This window comes from Nothoprocta perdicaria, unplaced genomic scaffold, assembly GCF_003342845.1.
Source record: "Nothoprocta perdicaria isolate Ctin4 unplaced genomic scaffold, notPer1 scaffold_170, whole genome shotgun sequence".
Lineage (NCBI taxonomy): Eukaryota > Metazoa > Chordata > Aves > Tinamiformes > Tinamidae > Nothoprocta > Nothoprocta perdicaria.
Genome location: NW_020454872.1, coordinates 671,337 through 695,695, shown reverse-complemented (window position 1 = coordinate 695,695; position 24,359 = coordinate 671,337). Strand labels below are relative to the sequence as shown.

Here is a 24,359-nt window from a genome sequence, read left to right as displayed (position 1 = left end):
GCTGGGTTTGCTCTTCAGTCTCTTCGCCCGGAACAGTTTGTCTGAGTCACCAGGTTGCCTGCTAAGACCTGGAGACGCTCGGTCTTTAGCCTGTGTGTGGTACTCGCAATGAGCCGAGCTTTTGCTGTCTCTAGCGCAGCGTCACGGTGAGCAGCAGGCCGGGGTGCTCTCACAGCGATCTTGCACTGCGGAGCACCTGCCGCCTCCTCCAAAGCAGCTTTACYGACTACCCCGTGTACCGAGGAGGGTTGTCCCCAGCAGCACACGCTCCTGCCTCCTTGCAGTTGTGCTGGAGCGTCTGGAAAGCGTGATGCAAAGCCTCCGCTTGGAGTGGCGCACGAAGAGCTAACTAAAAGATAATGGGGTGGGGGGAACCAAAGCTATTTGATGTGTTTATCGCCTTCATTAATCATCATAACTGTAAGGAATGCTTCTGTAAGATGYTGCTCTTGCTGAGATGCTGTGAGGAAAAATACATGATGAAAATATTTTAGGATCTCTTTTGGACTGCTGTGTATTTCAGGAAATCTATAGAGATGGAATGTTTTCTGGGCAAGGAGAAAAGGATTGGTGAAATACAGATTTGAAAATATGTTGTGCTTCTGTTATTGTAGTGACTTAATTTGGAGTCAAGACTGTGCCTTTAGTTACAATTAGCATGAAGCTGGAGGACCGTCTTACAAGACCTCCAAGATGGGCTGTGTGCTCCGAGTGAGGCTGGGAGCCGCCTCGGGAGCGCCGGGAAGTTCCCAGTGCCCGTGGCAGCCGGGAGCCCTCGGTGCGCCCGGGCACTGCRCGTCGCCTCCGAGCAGCAGGGCCCGTGCTGGGGGCACCGACACTGCCCAAAGCGCCGGGCTGCCGTGGCGCAGGGCTAGGCGAGCACAGGGCCATCAATTCCTGAAATCTAGGTACAAATCTATCCAAGTGAGTAATATGTCCTGATGGCAGAAGGACGTTATTTGTTTTTGTTTTAAATTTGCCAGGCTTCATTTTTTTTGAGCATTTGTCTTGGAGGTGAGCACTTTGAAAAAGCAATTACAACTGGTGAATGATTAGTTAGTGACATTTGTGTGCGTGTCAAATATGTTTAACTGTATTAACCTTTGAGCAATTTATACTGGCATCTTGGAAGATCTATCTCCTGCTCAGCCTGAAAAATCTAAATCTTCCCTCAACTTAAATCTTATTTATGCTTATTTCACTACAAAATAAGCGGGCCTGGAACTTTAATGAAGCTTTGCCAGATCCTGAAGTCTCCATGGCAGGAAAGCTGGATGGAAGTGGGTGTCGCTGGCAGACTGCTCAGCGAAATCTTGTAGGAAATGCAGCATTGCGGGGCCTGGAAAGGAGGATAGTTGGGTTTCCTTGCTTGATATAGGCTCCTGGAGGGAGATGACTGAAAGAAATAAGGTTATACATCTAATTTATCCATGTCAGGATTTAATTTCTTGCTAATAAGGTATTTAAGCTTTCAAGAAAGCAGCTCAAAGTCTTTGTAGACTCTTTAATCTTTAAATATTATGCAGAAATTACAGATTTTTAAAATGCTTCCTTACTGAAGACTTCCAAGAAATAGCCAGGTTACTAAAGCACTCGGAGTACTGCTGCTCTCCGTTCCTCAGCGTGGGTATCTGTCTGGATGCTTGGTGTAGCCAAATCTCCATGATGAGCGTTCCCTCCTTGGTGGGAAGTGGTTCCTCGTTGCGGGCTCAGCTCCATGTCTCTTGTGCTTCACTCCACTGAAATCTGGTTAGGTATGAGACAGACTCCGGTGGAATGAAGGACAACAGAATCCATGGATGGTTCTTAATCCACTCACAGTGCAGGCCAGTATCGCAGCCCTGGTACATCTGTGATGTCCAGCGGGACACAGGAGGTGTGAAACTAGGACCAGTGCTTATGTGGGCTGCTGATGCTTCCGTCTGCTGATTTCCCTATCCAAACCATTGCAGAAGTTCAAGCTTTTCTATTCATTTTAATTTTAGTCTCTAACAAAGTAGCCAATATATTAACCATGGGAATAACTTACTGAAGGACGTAGCAAGTTCTCCATCATCCGAGGGTCTCTAAACAAACAGGAACTTCTCTAAATCCTGTCCTAGCTCTGCTGCTTGAGCTTCTACAGCCTTCTGTAAAGGCAGTCAAACAAGATGACCATGGTAATCCCTTGTGACATCAAATCTCAATATAAATTTTACCTGTATAGGTAAAAATAATCTGCCTTAATGGCATCTCACTGGCTATGGCAATTGTCTGAGGCTTGTTGTAAAGTATGGATAAATAATAGTACAGAAAGAAAGATCACTTGTTCAAACATAACGTTTCTAGCATATTGCTGTWCTTGTACTTGTCTTGTCCCAACCCTCTAGAAGACATATGCCTCCTTCCAAAGAACTTTCTATCTATGAAAGAGATAAAGAAAAGCAAAGAAAATTAGGATTGTCAAAATTACTTTTTTTTTTTTAAAAAGAAAGACTGGATCTATTCACTGAAGATATTTCTAAAATTCTTGTAGAGAATTCTGACTATAGACTGAGACTTTACTCTCTTGATGTCCTGGGTTTACCTGCTAAATTAATACAGAAGTTTGAGTACAACTCCATATATGTAGACTTGCAGGTTGCCCCTCATCCAAAGAACTTGAAATATTGCTTCACTGGGGCTATCAAACCAGATCAGGAACCAAGGCCAAAGCTTCTGCTTCTGTGAAGCCTAGAAAAGGCTGGGAATTTGGGAGCTGCCTGGTGGAGGTGTTGGGGGTGGTCCAGTAACCCGTCTGGGTAATGCTCCCCAGCACTTGGGCAACTGGAGGAAACCTCAGCTTCTACTTTGGGTTTGGTACAAAAGATAGAGATAGGTTGGGAAAGCTGTACTTGGGCATGAACTGAAATGCCTGGTTATACACACAAAACAGTCAGATTTTTATCTCAAGCTTTACTAAGCCTTGGAGGTGCTGACAGGGACTCAACAGAGCAAACAGCTTAGGCTGTTTCCTCCCCCCATTCTCTCATTCTTTCCCCTCCCATTCCCCCCTTTTCATTTTAAATCTAAACCTACTGYCGTGTCAAAGCCTCTCCCTTAGTTTTGTCAGGACTTGTTAAAAGCCTTTTGGATAGGTCTTTGCCTAAGCAGAAACCCATCAACAGAAATTCCTCCACGCAATCCTGGCTTATTTGAAATGCCTTTTATCAGGCAAGTTGCAACGAGCTTTAGCAGTGTAAGTGCCTAATGGGCAGCCTGCAGCTATTAACCATTTAGGGCCCTGGTGCCTGGGCTTCTCAAAGCCCATGTGCCCAAGCGAGGGAATAGCCAAGAGGAGCCTTCYCTTGGGAAGAGCCCACATTGAGCAGAGGTTCTTATCAATGCAGCCTTGCATCTAAAGAGTAATAAAAGCTTGAAGTACCTCCTGCAGGCACCCACATCTAACGGGTGACTAGCCCTTAGTCTGGAACAACAGATTTAAAGTATACYAAAGGTTACCACTATCTTATCTTTCAACCTTTAATTAACAAGACTCAATTGGATTTTTGCTTGTCCCAGAAGAGAAGTCTTGAGCCAGGCTGTAGCCTTATGCCTCCACCTAGGCAGCAAAGATCTGTTTCCACAGAAGTGACGGACCTTTAACTAAAGGTCAAATAAAATTATACTCAGCTCCTCTGAACTTTAAAAAGAGCAAAACTTTCTATGTTTCTTTGTCTACAGCGGCCAGAGATATAGATGCTCTGAGCCCAAAGTTGCTGTGTTTGCCGTGTCAGCTGCAGTTTGCATTAGGCCCAGGGACTGCAAACCCTCGTGTGGCCACACGTGCCTCCCGGCATGGCCGGGCTGCAGGATGCTGCCATGGGAAGGCCTTTCCAAGGCCCTTCCTCTGGCTCATGCAACTTGGACCAGGTTGTACACAGCAATAAGCTAAATTTGTGGCTGGCTTTCCAGACCTGCATTACAAATTAGAGAGGAACCTGATTTTATAGCAGTAGCTAAAGGAGCTTGCAAAGTTCCCAATCCTTGGTCTTCAAGGTTGTGGAGATGGCCTTTGGACTCTTCTCTTATGCTTGTACCCAACAGACAGTGGAATTAAGACTGTGCACCAGCAAAAACCCTTATCCCCAGGCTCCTCAGATCTTAGCGATCAGCTCTGCTCCCTAAGGAAAGCACAGGATTAGTCTAATATTTAACATCCGTAACACCACGTTAATACGCTACTTGGGAACCTCAATGCACTTTGCAAACTCTGTCAAAATAATGAGTTGTGTTCTTTATGAGGAAAATAAGCCAGACTTGGAGTTCTTTAGAGCGACTGCTTTCATAAAACTTGGACTTTTTCATGATATATCTGTGTATATTATATTCTCAAGTCATTAGCATAAAGAGGAACATCGACTGATTGAAACAACTCAATTTTTATATATGGTAGTCCAAGTGGTAGACCAGATTTGGTATTCATTGCACCAGCTCAAATCCAGGGCAGCTCTTTTGGTTTTAACTGAATTACACTGACCCTGAAGACAAATGATATTGTGCCCAATTCTTAACAGTTTAGGAAATATTTTTGTTTAAGGCTTAATTGCTGCTTTGAACAATTTCTTATTAGACTTAAGACACCTAAGAGAAATACTTGATTCTTGATTTTTTCCTTCTAAAATGTTCCCTGGCCTTGGTGCCCAAACGGCACATGGCCACCACTTTGGTGCCCGTATCAAATAAGAAGCGTTTTTGCTGTAGGACCAGCTTTGATGCAGCCCATTACGACCTCCCGCGTTTTCTTTCCAATAAGCAGCTTTCCAAAAAACCCGTATCTTAGACTGCAGCCACATCCCATTCAAAGCCAACAGGTTTTATGATATTTAAGAACATGTAGCCGTACTGTTCACTCACCTGTCTTGGATAACTAGGTAAAATTCCCATCTTGCAACAGCTTTGCTTAACTTTAAACCAAAATAAAATAAAAAATAACTAAGGAGACAGAAAAGTAAAAGCAGTTGGTAAATACATTCAGGGACTTTTCTTTCTTCTCTTCTGTCTTCAGAGGGAATTCCAGAGAAACGGAGAAAAACGAATGGTCCTTTATTAAGGTTCTGCGTTGGGTTGACTTGTCCAAGCAGACGGACTGGAAACRAGCAGTGAGACAAAAAGGAGAGGGTTTTTTAGGGGAGGAGAAAGGTAGGCAGAGAAGCAGAAACAAATGAGAAGGGTTTCTTTAAACAAAAAGCACACACAAAAAATAGAAGGTGGTCGCGCTGGAGCGGACCAGTTCTGCCCATTTTAAGGTGGTGTCCCTGGGCGCGTCTTTATGGCGGCGCTGGCTCAGGAGGGCCCCGCGGGCGCAGCCAATGCGAGGGCCGCGCGCCGGCTCCTCCTCCCGCGGCCGGCGGCTCCGGGCGCTTCCATGGGGGCCGGCACGGGGAGAGGCAGCTCCTGTGTGCAGCGAGGGGCTCTGGGCGCCCCTGGTGTGAGGGTGGCTGCCCGGCGGAGCCGCCCGTTCGTGGGTCTTGGTCTCTGTGTTGACTTCAGTGTCCGTGCCGGTGGCCCTCGAGCTCGCCACTGCCTTGCTCGGCACAGCTGGGCACAGGGACACAGCTAAATACAGTGGTGGAAATGGTCTCAGTGAGACCGGAGCTCTGAAAYGCCTGCATCCAGGCAGCAGGAGCCTCAGTAGACATGTCCTGTGAAGGGCAGACACGCATGGACTTGGTCTAGCTTAGTGATAGTCCCTTAGAGGGCTTCCAAGCGTTCATGTTCRTTCCAGCCACACGAGCAGTCAGGTCAACTGCTCAGTACCTTGGGCTTTCCTTTTTTTATTAAATCTTTGTGTCCTCCTGCTTGCATGGAGTCAAGCTGCCCCAGTGGTGGTTCTTGCACTAACCTCTGTCCTCGTGGCGGTCGGTCTTCAGCTGGGAAACCCTGCMGGGCTGGGTTTCTCCTCCCGAGGGGTTTAGGAACCTGTGTGTTTTGCTCCATCAATCGAGATGTGAAGTGAGAGCAAAGGGGTGACTGGCGGGGGCGGCCGAGACGAGGAGGGAGCCGGAGCCCTCGTGGGCCAGGCCTGGGCCCTCCGGCCACGCAAGTGCCGTCTGCTGCTCAACCAAAGCCGAGGGGTCCAATAACACAGGTTCCAGCTGAGCAGGCAATGGGTAACTTGGGAAACACTAAAAACTGGGAAAGGAAATGAATAAACTGGATAAAATGGGCATTCAGGATTGAAGCTGCTTTGAATGTGACACGCGTCACAAGGCTGGCTCGTTTTAATGCTTAATGGCATTATCTGTGGTGACTAGCCACAATCCTAAATCAAAAGTTTGTATTTTTTGCTCCCATTTAATCCAGAAGAGAACAAATAGCTAATAAATATATCTGTTGGAGACGTGAACAAAATAAACTGCTCTCTATTTGAGAAATATGTGCTGGTAAATTATCATTAGGATATTTTATTTATATTTATCGTATTCGTTGGTTTTATTTTCTTAGGGCTGTATGAAAGAGCAAGTCAAGCACTCCAGTTTTGCACTGCTGAACACTTTGAAGTCAGGGCAGTAGCTGCTGCTTAAAGCAAATAAGGGTCTGGTTTGGGTTTATTTACAAGTGTAAGGTGATGAAAAAATATTTCTAGCACTTATTACAGCTGTCAGGACTAGGTGGAACTAGATGTGGAATGGATAGCTAGGTAAGAACATAATACTGTTCCATAACATCCAGTTATTTTAACTATCACTTCCCTTAAACTTTCAGCACGTAGGTGGAAAAAGCTGCCAACAGATCCTAAAGCTGCTGTGCTGATGGAGTATGTCAGGGAGGAAGGCTCTTCCCTGCGGTATCCGATGGCACATTCCACAGCTTGGCTTAGAAAGAGGAAACCTGTGTGGTCTTGAAGGCTTGTCAGCTTGACCTCTAAATTTGTCCAAAACACAGAATCCAATGATTTACTTGGTGTGCAGGTTTGAGACATCAAACAACAGGAAAACTCAGGGCCKTGACTCCTGAAATTGCAGCCCATAAGCAGGTGGAGAATAATTACTTGAGGGTTTTCCCCCTTTGCCTCCTAAACTTGCATGATAGGTGAAAGAAACTGCTCTATAAGGTAGCTATCTTCGTAGGAATGAGGTTTAAGCAGAGCTCTGAGACCATGCATTCTTCATGTTCCCCATCACAGTAAAAGGAACCCTGGCAACGCTGTTTGTGTTTGGTGACTGTGCTTTGCTGCTGTGACTGTGTGTGTTTGGTGACTGTTTGTGTTCTGTGGCTGTGGTCCGGGCTGGGCCTTCCCGTGCTCTGTCTCTCGGCAGCACTTGCTGCCTCCCGGGTGCCCGAAAGGGAAACCATCCTGTCCCCTTTGTGCAGGGCGGCCAGAAGCCTTGTCTGATCGGGGCAGTTGTTCTTCCCTGCGCCATCCTGCTCCAGTCTAAAACYGTAGCTTTGGTAAGGCCTGGAGTACCTGCTGTTTGTGACTGTTCCGTGGGAGCCCAGCTCAGGTCTCGCTCACCACTGCAATGAGCTCGTGTTGGGCTTGTCCCTGGTGCCACGTGTGCCGCAGCCTTGGTGGGATGGAAGCAGGAATGGGTGTTGGTGAAAGGCAAGCCCGCAAAACCATCCCTGTAATGCAGGCTTTAAAAAGGAAYAGCAATAACTGGTAATTCAAATGCCTGTCGGTTCTAGTCTCAAAAATTGAATGCAGCAATACTTGGGGAATAACAAACCTGAGGAAGGCTGAATCTTTGGTGTTCTCCATTGTTCTGGGATAGCATTTTACCGTGTGAGTAATGGGTGTGCGTGGGCTCTGCTCACTCACCTCAGGAGTGTGGGAGCTACAGTAAGGTTAAGGCTAAGGCTCTTGCAAGGCACAAGGAAAAAGGCAGAAACTCCTAAAATGTTTCCAGGATACCTGTCCTGATAACTTAGCTTCAACGTTCAGCGATCCCAGGTCCTTAATAGCTGGATATAGCCAAGACCTAAGGCATACTGCTTAGCAAGACAACTGTACAGAGATCAATCAACYGATGATGGGATCTAGTAATTTTATTTTAAATGTTCAGGCATATTTACTCATTGGCAGCTTGCAGAGGAAAGAAAAGCAGCCTCTCGTCATCCTCACCCATCCCCAGGCTCCATGCAAGTTTACATYTTCTTTTTCACTTTTAGATTTAAAAGAAAATGTGGCCTCTGTTCTGTTCCCATTTTCCCTTTGGCAGTGGAAATTGGCACTCGCTAGCACACCTGGTTCTGCAGCTTAGTTAAATATCAGGCTCTTCCACATTATTACACCTGGCTTTTTTCTTCCTTTGGAGGCATCAAACTCAACAGTGTTCTCTATCCTTGGCAATTCTGCATCATTTTGGAAGGCTTAGCATTAAGCCTGCAGCAGAACGGGAAGGCGTCCGTGTTCTCACTGTTGCAATCRCGGGGACACCAGGTGCTTGCAGATGGTTGGGAAGTGCCCCTTGCAGAACCTCAGAACTTGTTTGTGATGGACGTGCCAGGAGAGCCACTTTTCAAGGCATTTAATTCCATCTCTGCAATAGGGATCACCTTCTTTTAAAACACTTTCTGCTTGAAGAAGGAAGTGTTGGAGGAAAAGTTGCATGCATTCTTGGCTTAGTTGTATTAAATTGCTTCAAAAGTTGCCATTCATTTACGGGACCACTGCAAAGAGCCAACAAGCTGTGACCTGCATCCTTGCTCCTTTATTTCCAGAGGCCGTGTCCATGTTTCAACACAGCACTCTGGGGTTTTTAAAAGGGCACTGGTGACAGATCACGGTAGCTGTGTTATTTCCCGCCAGCATTTATAGGATGGCCAACTAAGTCTGAATTTAATAGCAGCCTGAGGGTGCTGAGATACTGGAAAGGATCATTTACTATTTCAGTAAAGTAGAAAATTAGATACTTCGCTGTTTCAAGTTCTCACATTTGAGGAGGTATGAAATATTTGCTAGCTGATTCATGATGCACTAAACCACAGAGAAAAAAGGAGGCACAGCCTCTTCTTGTACATGGGTGGTATTTTTTTACCTCGTTTCAGTACCCAGGAAAACATCCCTGAGCAGCATTCCTGTGATGCAGGCTTGTGGGAGGGGGGCAAAAAAGGCTTTTGCAAGGAACAAGTTAAAAAAACATAAACTTGGGGAAGAACAAAGACAGTGTCTAAAGCTGTGGCGGGTGTCAGGATACAATGATGTTGCTTAACAGTTAACAGGAATAAGCAGCTGCTTGAGAAGACAATGAGGCACCTTGGTGCCAATGCATCTTGTCCCTGCTAAATGGAATGCTGGTGCGTGCTGCTTTCCGTGCAGGAATTGCCCTCTGCCAACACGGCTAAACCAGCCCCAAATCCGGGCAGCGCCGGGAATTCCAGGCGGGCTGCGTCAGCCGGCTCCGCAATCCCAAAGCACCTCCAGGGGAGAGGAGGAGACTCCGCAAGCTGCTGTCCTGACTCTGCAGAGGGTTTCTAAAGGGGCTGTCATGGGGAAGGGCTTAAATAACCTTCAAACAAAATAATTAGATTGATTATGGCGTAATTATAAAACAGTATCCCAAGGCTCTATAGGTATTGGCCCTCTTTCTCTTCTGTCTTTGAAGATAAGACAGAATGGCCGTGTGTGAATTACTTAAAGGTTCCTGGCTTTTTTTTGTGTCTATGAGAGGCCCAGAACTGAAGCTTTCAGAAATTCCCAAATTCATGCTTTTGATCATAACTGCATTAAACTTTTTTGTCTTTTAAAGCTGTGTTTAAAACCAGTAACATTGGAAGAAGATTGATAAAATGTGAAATTCAATTGTCTACTTGCTCCTGCATTTGAGTTCTGCAAAAAATCAATTTCTAGCCTGGCACTTGTGAGTAACTGTAAACGGATCTATATGCTGTGCAACAAATTACTGTTTGTAAGACAGCTTTCACGGGCCACTCTTTGATAAATAAGGCTAATAAACAATCTTAAATCAGCATTTCAGCTGGAGAGTTTAGACATCTTGTCCCCAGTGAATTTCACCTGTAAACTTTAAAGCCCTTGAAAATATTTTTCCCAAGATCTTTGCTCTGCATCTCTGGTGTGCAACGGTTGGTCTGTACTGCTCTGGTGCAGCTGTGTGTCTTTTCCTTTAACCTGGATCAAACGGAGCATTTCTGTGAAGTTCTGCTCAGTTTACAAATACAAGGGTGGAATATTAGCTTTCCTAATGAATCAGGCCAGTTTGGCAGATGGCAGCCTGATGTTTGATGCTGCAGCACATGGGTGAGCTGGATGTTGCAACGCGCGAGGCTGACCCTACGGTTTCAGAAGTGGCTCTGTCTGCCTTATCTTACCCCRTTTGTATCCAGGGCAGTCAGCAACGCTGCTAACAACTCTGATGGGGTTTGCAGCTGGTTTTCTCCCAGTTTTTGCAATTATTCTGTGGCTTGTAAGCTCAGCTCTGTTTCCTACAGTGACGCTTCCCCTGCCTTCAATGTGGGCCAGGACATTCTTTCGAAGAGAGGTGCTTCTGAATTATCCTTTTACCCATTGCCTCCTCTTCCTGCAGCAAACTGGAGTATCCCAAGTGGACACTGCTGTGTCAGCGTACGTATGTGTGCACACCAAGAAACACCAGCAGTTGGGCTGTTATCCAAAGCTGTGTTCCTAAGTGCAGTACTGAGAAGGTTGAGCTCGGTTTGAATAGGTGGTGTTGGATTCTGGAGGAGCGCTCAACTGTGTTTTTATAATATTTTTCTAAATCCCTCAAGACTAGAAAACTCCTGGTAAAGTCATTTTTTTCATTGATTAAGCTTAACTGGAAGCAGTTCTTTTTCTTCTTCCTCTCCCTGCTCCCCGGATCTGTTCTGGCACGCTCACCTGCCATCTTTTTCGACTAATTCCTGGCCTTTTGTCTGCAGCTCAGAGCGCTTGTGAGTAACCCAAGCCCTTCCCTTTTGTGGGCATGAAGATACATGCTGGCTTATCTGGGCGGGATTCTCCCCCCAGCCAAAGACACGCCTTTGGGAACGCTCTTCTCTCTAGCCTTGCTGAGCTTTGCCGTTGTCCCAACTTGTTCAGCGCGCWCTCCAGAGCAGCAATCCCTCTGAGTGAACAGGACACACAGGCTTTCAGCACACAAATATCCCTTCGACTTCAGAGCAACCAATGTAGTATCTGGTTGTGGCCGAGGAGCTTTAGGGACTCGAGTGCCTCGTGTCCCCTTCTGAACAGAGTCCAGCCGCTGCCATCGGTACCGAGTGCGTATGCACAGACCTGGGGTCGTTTAATGTGAGGTCTGAAAAACAGCGAAAGGCTCCGTTCTGCCGACAGTCTAGAACAGGGATAGTGTTAAGGAACATACGTGTGGGGGCTGGCAAATTGTGTGATACATCTTGAGATCTGACACATGCTCTGCTGAAGTGAAGAATGGATGCTATTTGCAGTGAGTTGGGAAGCAAAGCTTCCCAAGGCCAAGCCACCAGCCTGTCCCCCTGGCCCAAAAGCCAAGGGAGGAGGTGAAGGCAGCAGGGCTTGGTGGCGGTTCCACGTGGAGACACTGCAGCAGGTTGAACTGCGCTCAGTGGGGTCTGCAGGACAAGCTTGATCATCAGGCTTGGCAAGAAGGACCCAGCAGTGCCCTTCCATCTTCTGGTGTGTGGGAACACCTGGACCTGGCTAATTCGGAGGCTCCCCTTAAAGTAGAGGCTGATAATTTGAATCATTCTTAGCCAGTGCTCTGATCTTTATGTGAGTTGGAGGGGAATAGAGGGCACGTGGCTGAGGATGGAGGGGACTGGCTCAGATGCACTTGCAGGTTTTGGCTTTGCCTCTGCTGGGGGCTGCTGACACTGAGGCCGAGCCAGCACCAATACTGCTGGTTTAATTATCTTGCTTAGAAGTGCGATGTTTTTACCAGGGCAGTTATTTAGATGCTGCCCTGAGGGGTAACAAGCTGTAAGCCTAACTTTCCTCGGTAGAACCGGCTTCMCGGAGCTCGTAAGAATCCATGCTGGTCTATAGCACCAGTTTAGCAGCAAGGCAGGCAAAGGGCATCCAACACCGCTTCCTCCTCTCCTCTTGCGTTAGGCRCTGCGTTCCCGTGCCGTCCTGTCTYGCSTGACATGGCAGCTCCGGATTTCCGATGAKGACAGTTATAATGAGATAAGAGAAGAAGCTCAGGTTTGATTAGAATCTCTGCCTTTTAAAAAAATTGAAGATTCCTAACTCGCAGTAAAATCCCTACCACGCAAGACCGTGTTTTACATTTTGCAAACCTTGATAGAAGAGTTTTTTCTGTGTAATCCCAGGTTGACGTTGTTCTCTGMATGTGTTGGAATCAGATGTTGGGCTGCCTTTCCCCATTATCTCATATTTTCATGTTCTGAGAGGGATTTCTGGGGATGTGTAAGAAATCAACGTTAAATGTAAACACACATCCTGCCTCGGAGCTTGTTTCGTTCCTGCTCTGCTTTAGGATGAGAGCTGTTTTACAGTTAAAACACTTCTCTTTCTACCTCAGGTTGACTCTGTAAACRGTGAAAGAGCGCGCTAGCTACTGCAAAGATGCACATGAATTATCTTTACTTGGGGTGAGCAAAAGGGAGTTTTGTTACCATTGCTATTCCCAGGGAGGGGAAAAAAAAAAAAAACACCCAAGAATTCCTCTTGTTGAAAGTAATGCGGAAATCTTCACCTGCCGATGGGGAGCAGTGGGAGGCCCYGGGGGCTCAGCTTTTCCGGAGGTTTGCCCTGGGAAGATCAAAAGCAAGCTGAGCATTCGCACTGGCACCGCGGGGCCTCCGGTAGATCMGTGTTTTTTCTCAGGAAGGCTGTTTAGGCAAAACTGTGAGCCTGGGAATTGCAATCCCAAGGGAAACCTTGCACGCCCTGGMTATCCCAGACAAGCGGCACCGCGTGGGTCCAGCGGCTCCCGTGGGCTGGAGCCCCCTGTCCCCGTGGGCACAGCCCGCCTTGCTGGGGACCTTGAGGCACGTGGCAAAATAGTGCGGACCCCCCCTGCTTTATGTGAACGTGTTAGGCTGCTGTGCAGGACTCTTGCAGCCTCCCTCCTTGCCCGTGTGCCAGGGTAGGGGCAGGCAGCAGCTGGCATGTTCGTGCAGGACAGCTCGSCCCCTTCTTAGCCCGCTTTGCTTTGCGGGAGTTGCTCCACATTTATAGGTGAATAAGGAAGCAGAAAAGCAAGCTGAAACACTGCAAGTATTTCGATGCCCTGCCCTTGCCTGAGGCTTTTCATTGCTGAATGTAGCCTAAGTTGGTCCTAAGTCAGGTAAAATCTCAAATGAAGCTGGAAAAAGTCAAGACGGGATCAGAACGAGACTGGTTCCTGCTCTGTCCTGTAAGGCAACAGAGCCTTACTTACTAGGAGTAAGACTTGAATGTGGAGTTCATTGCCAGTAAGACACGTATGTGTGTGTCTGTATGTCCCAGATCACTTCCCATGCCAAGAAATGCTCTCATATGGAAGCAGCGAGTTCAGTTACTGTGTCTTAGTGTTGGGAGGCATCTGCCTGGCTGGCTTTGGGTAAGAAAGTTCTTTGCCTGCCTTGTAGCCYTGCAGCCAGGAGTGTGCTGCCCACCCCTGGGCCGGACGGGCTGCTCTGCACCTATTGCAAGGCTGCATAATGCAGCCRTTGGCTGTGCGAGTTGGGGAGCATCCGCTGCCTCCTTCACCAGGCTTGCCCCTTTGAGCAGCTCTGAACCAAGCGGGCAGGGTCGGCGGCTCGCACGGTACCCGCTGCCCTTCCCTAACGCAGCAACCCGCGGTGCCCCAACCCWGCTCTCCTGCCTTGGAGCTCACCAGTTCTGCACATGGGCAGCRCACACAGCCGTCGTGCATCACCAGCGCATTCCACTGGAGTTACTGGAGCGGGGGCCTCGGGCCCCTGGGGGAACCCGCCTGCCTTCGCTGTCTTACAGGTCTATTTGGTTTCTCAGTCACGTGCAAACTGTTCTTCGTCGCTGCTTGCAAGGCTACAGGATTTGAGAAGCTGGTGYTCCCTCGTGTTACCCAAGTGCAGCGTATTAGCCTTAGCCCGGGTTCCGTTCCTGCAGCGTTCCCGTTTTCCTTCGGTGTGCAGCGCCGCGGGGCGTGTGGCAGCACCGTGGGCTGCCCTGCTCCCCGGGGGCTCCCCGSCTGCTCTGCCTGTGCCCGTTCCCCGGGCCAGGACACGGAGCAGCGTTGGCAGCAGCAGCCTGGCACAGGGCATCGTTGTGCAGGGCATCCCGGGCGCCTGCTGCTCCCGCCTTGTCCTGGGATGTGCAGGCGCCRTGGGAAGGGCCATGCAGAGCGTGGAGATGCTGCGGGGCAGAGAAGTGGCAGCCTGTCCGTAGGGGCTGCTCCCTGCCGGGTGCTGGCCCCGGTGCTGCCAGTGATTCCGTGCAGCGTGCTGGGCAGCGAGGGGTCCCCTGTGCCCCGCGTCGGGCGGGACTGAGGGACCAGCCCTTCTGTGCATGGGCTCCTGCTGCAGGAGAGGGGTGGGTGGCTGCCCACAGCTGGGTGTGCGCTCACAGGAACCGTCTGTGCTCGCTTGTGCTGGGCCACAGAGCACACTGGTAAATCTAATGTGCACAGGTACCCTTCCGGGCGGCAGGCTGGCCTGGGATAACAATTCCTCTTCATTTTGTATTTATCCAAATACATAAATAAATACTAGCCTTATAGGTGTTAGAAGGAATGGAAAACAATACTTGAAAACCAAACATTCAAAAAAAAAAAAAAAAAAGTAGTTTCAAGTCTGGATATGTGTTAACAGAAATTAACACTACCAGGTTAGAGGCCATCCCGTTGGGAAGATAGGAGGCAGTTCTGGAGACCTGTGCTTCCCCATGAGTTCTGTGAGCGGAGAATATGTTTTAAGGGGTTCATTCTCATTTGTATTTTAAAGCTTCTTATTGTGAGTGCAAGACCAGGGGCTACATCTTCAGCTGGCATAAATCTGCCTGACTGCATGGAGATAAACTGTTTTACCCGGGCTTGAAGATCTGGCCCTCGAATGTAAGAAATGGAAGCAGGTGGATGTAATTTCTCTAAATTTCCACTTAAGCTGCACATGCCTGGAGCACCAGCGATTGAACAGTACTTTCCCTAAGAGTAAAAAAGTTATTAGCTTCATATTTGTGTTAGTGCTTCACTGCCCTCCCTCTTGGCTTGATCATCACACGTAGCCACAGGCTGTCTCTGGTGATGATTCCATCTCCCCTATAAAATTAAAAATTACTTGTTTCATATCTTTTTAATAAGATATGTCCTTTTTAATAAAGGGCCCTGCTCTTTAACGGGTGATGCGCTGGTGAACAGCGGGCTCAGATTATTGCATTTTCCTGATTTGAATTTCAGTTTCTGCATTTCAGCTGTAACAAGCTAAAGTAAAAATCCCCGAACACTCCACATCTGCAGCACGAAGACAGCGGTTTTGCTAGCACTGCTGGGCTGAAAAGGCTGCTCAGGCCGAGGGGATGGGTGGCTGTTACCCCTCCTGATGTGAGGAACAGGTTCTCTCTGCATGTGCAACACGGGAGCAGGGAGAGGCATAGCTGTGGCTCAGGAACGTGCGGGCTGGGTCTGTGACGTGCACCGAGCACTAACAAGATCCCATTGTCACGGGCAGTTAATGCCTTGAGGATGAATGCCCCGTAAAGGATGAAGGGCCAGGGTGTGATGATGCAAAGGAGGGAATTGGTGGTGTGGCTGCTGGTGGCGCGTGCAGACACGTGGTGCTCCCCACTACTCGCTCTTGTTTTCCGGGAGACGTGAACACCAATCTCCCTCTCCTTGTTTAGATTCTTTCATCTGCAGCAAAGACTCTGATCCCGCAGCAAAAGCAGCGAGCCCTTGGGTATGATAGTGGCACTGTTCGGCTGGCGAGCCGTAGTTCATACAGTGTCAGCCCTTAGAATCCTCGCTGGATCTACAGCTTTATTTCTCAGCCGTGCAATGTCTGGGAAATCCCAGGCATGAGTTCTACCCCATCCTGGATAATTGCAGGCTGACTCTGTGATCAGTCGTGGAAATTCCGGTTGCTTTTTCTGTTGCTCTGACCCGTTGTGAGGTGGTGGTGTGTGCTGCTGAACAGCTTCAGGTTTTAATGGTGTTTAAGGATAGTGTAGCATAAATAGTATATGAAACATATTCAGACCTTCTGAGGGGGGGAAAAAAGGTGGTAAGAACACAGAGAACTTGRTGCAAATCCAACTATAGCAACTGTCTAGGCAAACAGCATCACTCCTGTTGTTCATTTTGAAAGTGGCAGCCTTGCTAACATGTCCAGGGTCACAATTCAAACAGCTTTTTGCAGCTAGAAATACACTTTGGATCTGTTTGCTACTAATATGTTGTCTACGAAACTGAAATGAAAGCAACTTTGTGCTTGTAGTACTTGTGTCAAAACATGCTGTCATCCTCCTTCCCTGCCGGAGCGCCGAGCTGCTGTGGAAATGCACGAGGCTGAAAATGAGCCCGCTGCCACGAGCAGATGCCCTCTGTCACTGCCTGCTCTGGAACAGTTCTGTGCCTCTGAAGTAAACGACTACCTAAAACTTTCAGAAATAAAAGCAAGTTTTCAGTGATACTGAGATTAAYGTGAGACGTTCTGGTGGTATTAAATCTAACGTGGAAATAAACAATCTGTGCCTTAGCACCTAAGTGAATAAGCCGTATGCTAGCCTCAGAAAAAAGGCAAAGGTGAAATTCCAGAGTTTTGCTGACTACTGACTTTATTCAAATAACTCATGCAGGTTTCCTGCCTCTCTGTTTAGGTTATTGTATTGGCTCATCTGCTGCTGGGCTYGTTTCAGACACGGCCCTGAAGCAGCTCCGAGCCAGATATTTTCACAGTTGGAWTCACAGGAGTTTAGAAGCCTTCGGAAAGAGCCCGTTTCCACCCTGGACTGCAGTGTGATTAATCGGGAGCTCCAGCGGAGGACGCTTCCAGGTGATCAGTATCTGCTCAGCACAAGGATTTTGCTTCTCCCCTGTGAGATCTTCCACGTGTAGGATGGGTCGTTGATCCAAGGGAGCTGAGTGCGGGGTGCTGAGCTGGGCAGGGCTCTCGGGTGCCTCCTGCAGCCACATCGCCCAGCGATGCTCCAGGGCCCTGGCTGGCACTGTCGGGCTGGCAGAGGCTTCCTCTAATACCAGGCTCTAACATCTGCCATCCTAGGCCTTAGCACTGTCGAGTTTCCCCCTTTGGGGGCTGTATTCCCATCACTGCATCCTCTCCTCTCCCAAATGTTCAAAGGGAGTAGACGTAGGACACGGGGGAAGACTGCAGGGGATGCAGAGCCCGTCCGCCTGCCGCCGTCCCTGGGGCGCCGCAACAGCCTCTGCTCAGTTTATAGGGAGAAACTGTCTTTTTTAGGGACTAGTGCAAGCAGCTAGTTTATAGGGAGAAACTGCTCAGTTTATAGGGAGAAACTGTCTTTTTTAGGGACTAGTGCAAGCAGCTAGGATCAGAAGTAAAAATCCACTTTTTAATTTATGTAAATGTTTAAAATATTGTGGGCATTTGTCATCTTGAGTAGCACTCTTTCTAGCCTGGCTTTTAATGTCCTTCCTCCCACTATTTTTTTAATATTTTTTCTAAGTAATGATGGAGAAGAGTGCATTCCAGGTGCATGAGCCAGGAGAGGTTTACTGGTTGAGGTTCAGAAATTCCTAGCCCGAGGTGGAGGGGGAAGTTGGAGGAGGAGAAGCAAAATAAGAGAAATGAAAATATAAAAGTAGGCTCCACCACCTGCCGTGTAATGATCAGGTCTGGAGATAAGGCTGCTTTAAGGTGCATTCCAGACRCACGGGTCCTGCCCAGGCACAGCACAAAAGAGAAGGGAGGCTTAAAACAACAGCCAGCTCCTCCTCCTCCTCCCCCAGTCAGGTGTGCCGACATAGGAGAGAATGGCTCCCTCTAATAAAAACCTCCCTCCTTGATGATATTTTCTTACATCTTTAACTCTAAATCCCCTTTAAACACATGCATATGTAGCCCTCTAATCAAACGGATTCCTGTCACTGCAGGTTAAATGCAGCGGCTCCAAAGCAAATCAAAATCTGGGATCACATAAGCAAGTGGTACATGGGGTCTGGAAAATGCTGCATCCCTTTCAGTGACTGCTGCAGGGGTGTTTGTGTCGTTAGGGASGATGGCTTTAGATTTTACCCATCTCTGGGGAGCTGCAGGCGTGGGAAGAGCTGCATGATGTGGCTTTGTAAGGCAATGCTAAGGTTTCTTCGATTAGTTTATATACATATTATTTTTATGCTCCTGTGACAGAGCCATCCTTACAGGAGGCAAGAGTGAGGCCTTTAAATTTGAGATGCTGCTGATAGTACTACAGGTTTACAGCTCGGGAGGAGATGTGTTTGTCCTTATGACAAGAATAATATGAATTTGCCAATTCACGGGGATTTGCCCCAGTGAAAGCTGAGGAAAGAACAATGGGCAGTTGTTAGAGCATCGTACAAAACTGCTCGTGTGATAAAAGCGGAATCGCCCTGTAAAAATGTGCCATAAAGCCCCTAAATTTCAGCTTTGCTTGTCATGCTAACTCCAAGTAAATTTGCTCTCTGCTGGATTGTAAAAATCAAGTAGTAGACAATAGTTTTTGATGCAAGAATAGGAACATATCTTTTCTTTGTCTTTTTTGTTGTTAAGATAGTTACATTAAGAAAGAAAATTATTGCATCCTTTAATCCCTACTTTTCAAACTTCTCTAAAATTAATATTTCTATGCATGTTAACAAGAGCAACAATAAGTCACAGGACTGTGTGCTTTACTTTCACGTAATAGAGAGCAGTATTTAAGTAGTACCAAAAATCTAATTTTTGCTCTGTAGTTATGGTACGTGTGTAATGTTTAATTTGGGAGGAAAACCGCTCCTTTTTAGTCAAGGAATGGTTTTGCAGCTAGGGATCTTGTTAGACCCCAACGTGAGCGTGCTGGGAAGCGCCGGGTGTTGAGACTCCTTGTAGGAAATGAGGGACAAATTATTTCAGGGTTTGTCTTGAACAAAAGGAGAATTCTTTGGAAACCATACAGCCATATTAAAAAGTACAGAGAGATGCAGCCGCTAATGCCAYATTACTGCATAAATATTCAATGTGAAAAGTAATGAAACTCCTGAACTTACAAAGAATTAAAATCTCTGTTGCCATTTAATACTCTGCCTCTGGCATTTCACCCTCAGTAATAAATGATCTCTCTTTACAAATAACTAGCTTTAAAATTAAATCCTTGTAAGCTTTCCTGTGCCCTCGAGTGAAGGAACTTTATTTTAGCTGCATCTTCAGAAGCCTATGGAGGAAGGAGCCTTAAAAAATCCTCTGCTCTGTTGGGCACTGGTGTCACTCCTCCAGAGAAGCCTGCACAGCACCCAGGGGAGGGTGACATGAGATTCAGGGGGGACAGTGGTTTAGCCCTCGATAAGAGGGTATTTCAGGTGTAGCAGAGRATTTGCTTTTTAAGCACATCTTAGYGATCTACACCTGAGCTTTCAGTCTCTTTTCAGGGAGGATTTTTTTTCTCTCTTCCTCTTCCTCCTCTCCGGTGCAATTAGCCATTCTCATTAAAGCAGGAATGCCTTCAGAGGGGGGCACTGAGGAGAAACTGGTTTTGAGGGGGGATGCCTTCGGAGGGGCCTCGGGGTAACCCCCTCCTGCAGGGAGCCCCTTGGCTGCAGCTCCGTGTCAGGCTTGGCCAGACTCCATCAGCAAAGCCAGACCCAGGCCGGGGGGTCGCTCGGGTCGGCCTGGCTGCAGCTGGGGCTGYGAAGGGGGCGAGATGCAGCTGGGCTTCCTTGGAGGCGTCTCCTGACACACCACACAGCTCAGCTAATCGCCTGGAACGAGACAAAATGGCAAAATATTTCTCTCTTTTTTTCCCTTTATCTCTCTCATGATGATTTCCAGGTGCCTCCGGGGGCATCTCCCCAAACCAATTTCTCTTCCCTTTGCATAGTGATAGAAATAACTGCAAGATCAATGGTGCTCCAGCTTGGGAGGAGCTAGTAAAGACAGTTTTATTTCTTCAGTATTGCCTTTAGCTGTCATAAATACTACCAACATACATTTCTGAGGAGGACTGTAGTGCTGAGCTGTTGGGCTGAGTTAATAGCACTTTTTGGACACGTTTGCACCCTGCCCACCCAACAGCATCACGAGAAGGGTGGCCGCTCTCCTTACAACCTGTATGGCTTCCCGTGCGTCCCCGTCTCGCACCCTTGTCTCTCTTGGAGCCCCTTTGTCATCTGTGGTTAGATCTCAACCAGCCTCTACAGGACCTCTGAGGTGAAGCAGTAATAATCGTAATAAGTCACTGCAGCGTTTTGATGTGGAGATGGACAATCCTCCATTCTGTTTGCCTGAAGGGCACAACTTCTGTCTCTCCTCAACTAAGGAGAAAAAAATCTTTCTGTTTTTATTAAAAAAAATATGACAAGTAGTAATAAATGCTTGTGTGAAGTGCTGAAGGCGCCTCTCTTTATATCTATAGGTGATGGCTTTTTCAAACAGTTGTGTTCATAAAACCTCAGCCTGCTTTCTCTCGTCTCCCAGAGCCATGCTTCAGTCTGACACGAGCTGCACAGCCGACCAGAGGGCAGGAGCACCTGGACTCACGGCAGGTTTTTACTCTCACAGCAGTGTAAGCGAGGACCTTTGCTAAACTGCTGTGATAACCCGTGTAAAGGACTTTTGCAGGTTATAATCTTTAATTGTTTGYGTTATAGACACTTTTACGTCAGGCCCTTTGCTGTGCCGTTGTCTGGGCCAGCAGTGCTGCCTTYGCGGTAGGTGCACAGCCTGGACAGCAGGTAGATTGGAAGGGAAAGGAAAGTTTTAATGTTTTAACCAGGTAGATTGGAAGGGAAGGGAGGTTGTTTTAATGTTTKAACTGTGGAGCCCTGGGCAGGCTGTGTGAACTGTTTGGAAGCTGGAACAGCCGCTGTCTGTGCCTCTTGTCACCCCGTCTAGCGGTTTCTGGACATGAATCTACTAGTGTCCTACCCTTCGCACCCTCCTCTGCGCTGCTGGTCCCCTCYGTGGGGCTGGCAGCTCTGGCCCTGAGCTTCGTCCTGCGGGATTTGGCTCCCGTGGTGCCAGGCACACGTGTCACCGGCTGCCTCGGATGTCCCTGCGCCTCTCTCACCTGCTGCTTCTGCCCAGCAATTCACGTGAAGCCAAATTTCACTCCTACCAATTTGAATTTTTATCTCTGTAATGGTTCCTGCTCTCCTGTTCCCCTCGTATTTCAGTAGATTTGGCCAACAATGGAGATGTTTAAATTTTATTAGAAATGAATGTGAAATTCAAATTAGGGTCAAAGTAGAAAACGTGTCTATAAATATTTGAAAAGCTCTGAGTCGAGGCAGGCGTCTCCCGTTTTGGGTCAAAGGAAGCGCTGCTCTATGGAGGTGTCTCAACTTTGGAGCTGACAGTTTTATACAGTCTTTAAAAAAAATTCACACCAATTTAAAATGGGCTACAGCCCACAAAAATAGGTTAGACTAGCTTTTTTAATCATTCCCTAATTTTAGTTTCCTTATCATAATGCACTGTATAGCAGTCTGACTGTTCAGTTCATTTCTATTCAACTCAAGGAAGCTTCCTGGTAATTACTTAGTCCCGTCTATTTCCCTAAGGTCTCCAAATGCAAAACAATTCTTTGCAAGACAGAGATTACTTTCTACAAGCTTTAACACAAAATTTAAAAGAGCATTAAAATGATGCAATCTGTGGTAGAGTTTCCCTGTTGAACCATTTTCTACAGGACTTCATTTAGGAGATATATATCACACACGTGTGTGTGTGTATATATATCAGTATATATTTATACGTGTGTGTGTGAATATATATATCAGACACTGTGATTTTTGTGTAAGAGGGCTTTAAGTTTGTCCTTGATCTTACCAGTAGCTGCAGAGTAGAYTTCATTTTGACATCATCAGGGCAAATTCTTAGAGGACACAAACTAACATTGTGTCATGATGACATCATCAATTCAACTTAATTCATCTCTGCATTCTAAGAGCCTACTGTAAAAGCAATAGCTCTCATTTTTGTCACTGAACTAGCTCACTTACAGCAATCAAGAAGTTAGTGTATCATTCTGCTGCACCTACTCTGTTAAACTCCCTTAATTTCCATTGCCACTTCTACCAAATTGATAAAATAGTTTTCCAAGTGCAAATTTTCAATAAAAGGATTTTCATTTCTCTGAGAAAAGAAAGAATAGGCCTATGTACCAATTTATCCTGATTATGTGGCAGAAGTTGTAAAGATTGACAGATTTCTTTGGTGTGTACAGAACAGCAATATAGTTGCAGGTAAAAYGTACAGAAATTCCAGCCTCTGCCATGGCAGTTTATTCACGTGGGTACATTTCTTTGAGATGCGGAGCAGGGACTCAATGTGCTGAGAGCCAAGGAGAACCAGGGTGATGGGGGGGCCCGCGGCGCAGCGTGCCTGGGTGACCCCCCCCCTTTCCTTGGAGAACACGGAGCAAGGGGAGGAACGCAGGGAGTGGAGCAGACGTGGTTTTAGGAGCCTAAAGGGAAGGTAGGTGGCTCCCAGGGCTACCCAAACTGATGAAACTGCATTTGTTAGGAGCAAGAGCTAAGAGCAGGATATATCTGAGGAAGCACCAACTTGGGCTCCACGTTCTTGAAGCCATCCTGAAGAGGAGTGTAGCTGGAGGGAGCTCTGCTGTGGGATTAGGTAGCGCCTTGATGGTGAACAGCAGCGTCTGCTCGTGGGATGTAAAGAAGGGCTCCTTGCCATCCCCTCCATTCCCTCTGGGTTGTAGGAGCCTTCATTTGTCATTAGTGAAAAGATTTTTTTTTTAAATGAAATATTGAAAAACACTATAACACATGGCTTTGGTGAATACCAGTGTAATTTAATTGTGATTTAGCCAAACCTTCCATTGACTTGTTAAATTATGCCTCTCCATCACCTGCTTTATGGGTTYCCTTGCTTTTTATCTTGCAAGGCCCATTACTTATTAATTTGCCCATAATACATAATGGAGGTAGAAAAGCATAAAGCATCCCATTCAAAGATGATTTACTAGCCTGTTAGTTCTGAAGCAACATAAGAAAGAGCAGACATTTTATGAGTTTCCTCTTTGCCTGTTTTCTTTGGAAAAATATAAAAAGCAACACATATGAGATCATGCCCAAAGAAGTCTTTACTTCATAACTCCAGCTCCTGCAGCTCCATGGAAGATGTGATCTGTGGAAGATTATAGAAGCAAAGTCAGGACAGAATTAGCAGGAAGAGGGTGAGAAAGATTTACCTCATACTTATTATGATAATGGATGTAATATCCATGGAAATGCTGATGGGCTTTGCTTAGAGAGGAAGAACTGCAGGCAAAGAGCAGATACACAAAATGAGCATTATTTATTCACATCCCCAATCAAGCTGCTGCTAGAACGTTCATCTTCCTACAGGGAGCTCATGAGAAACTTTGATTCCCTCGGTATTTGAAGCAAATAACTAGCACGTAGCATGAATCAGAGGGGCTCATTTAGGAATGGAGAAACTATTATTCATTCTGCTCTGGCGTGAATGAGCATCTGGCAGCACATTCTAAATTTCTGTGAAGACAACAGGAGGCAAAAGAAAAAAATTGGAGCTCCATATTCCTCTTGTCAGCTCAGCAGGCAGCATATGAGGATTGCAGGGAGGCAGCATAAAGACGGATCTGCTGAACTGAACCTCTTGCTTGTTCTCCGTTTCCATCTATCTATTCTTCCCAGCTCTTTTTAATGCAAACTTGGGATCCAAATAAAATACATGAAGATAAATTCAGCCTCCTAAGTGCGCCAGGTTCTTCCTGAAGGTTGTGTCCTAGAAGTTCATACATTGCTGAAGTTTTACAGGGGGCCTGAGAAACTCTGATGCCGTTCAGCTGCAGCTCGTGTGCTAATAGGATTCCTCAGGTTTGCCTGTGTGTGTGGAACACTCRCTGCACAGATAATACTCAGAAGAGTTAATGTGCTGTACTCCAAAAGCGTTCGGAGCAGTCAGCAGCAGAGTGATGAAGTGCTTATTAACCCTCTTTGGAGCAAAATCCCACACTTAGGTCAGTAGCTGACCAAGGGCTGAGGAGTTTCTCACAGGAGAGAAGCAAAACGGCCTGAAAAGCATGCAATTGGAAGAAGTTCATTTTARCCTTTTAATGTTCCATTATTTACAATGTGACATGTTGTTTGCTCCGTTGTTTATCCATTGTTTATCCATTTAGGAGGTGAAATGGGAACTGAGCAGGCTGTTGCATGTGCACATCGTTCTGTCTGCACAGAACATCCGAAGGAGGCCGAGAGGGCTCGGGGGCTGCAGCACCGCCCRGGTCGCTCTCCTGGCTGTGTCTGTCCTGCTCTCCGCAGCTCCCGGCTTTACGG

The 24,359-nt window shown here is 47.0% G+C and overlaps 1 long non-coding RNA gene across 1 annotated transcript in view; it reads left to right on the top strand.

Moving 5' to 3' along the window:
* The window catches only part of LOC112944569, a 36,582-nt gene extending 15,879 nt beyond the window's left edge, over positions 1–20,703 (top strand). The window contains exons 2-3 of the long non-coding RNA XR_003248802.1: positions 16,718–16,893; positions 20,509–20,703. This is a non-coding gene — a long non-coding RNA (uncharacterized LOC112944569). The remainder of the gene's footprint in view (positions 1–16,717; positions 16,894–20,508) is intronic.
* Positions 20,704–24,359: the final 3,656 nt, after the last annotated feature.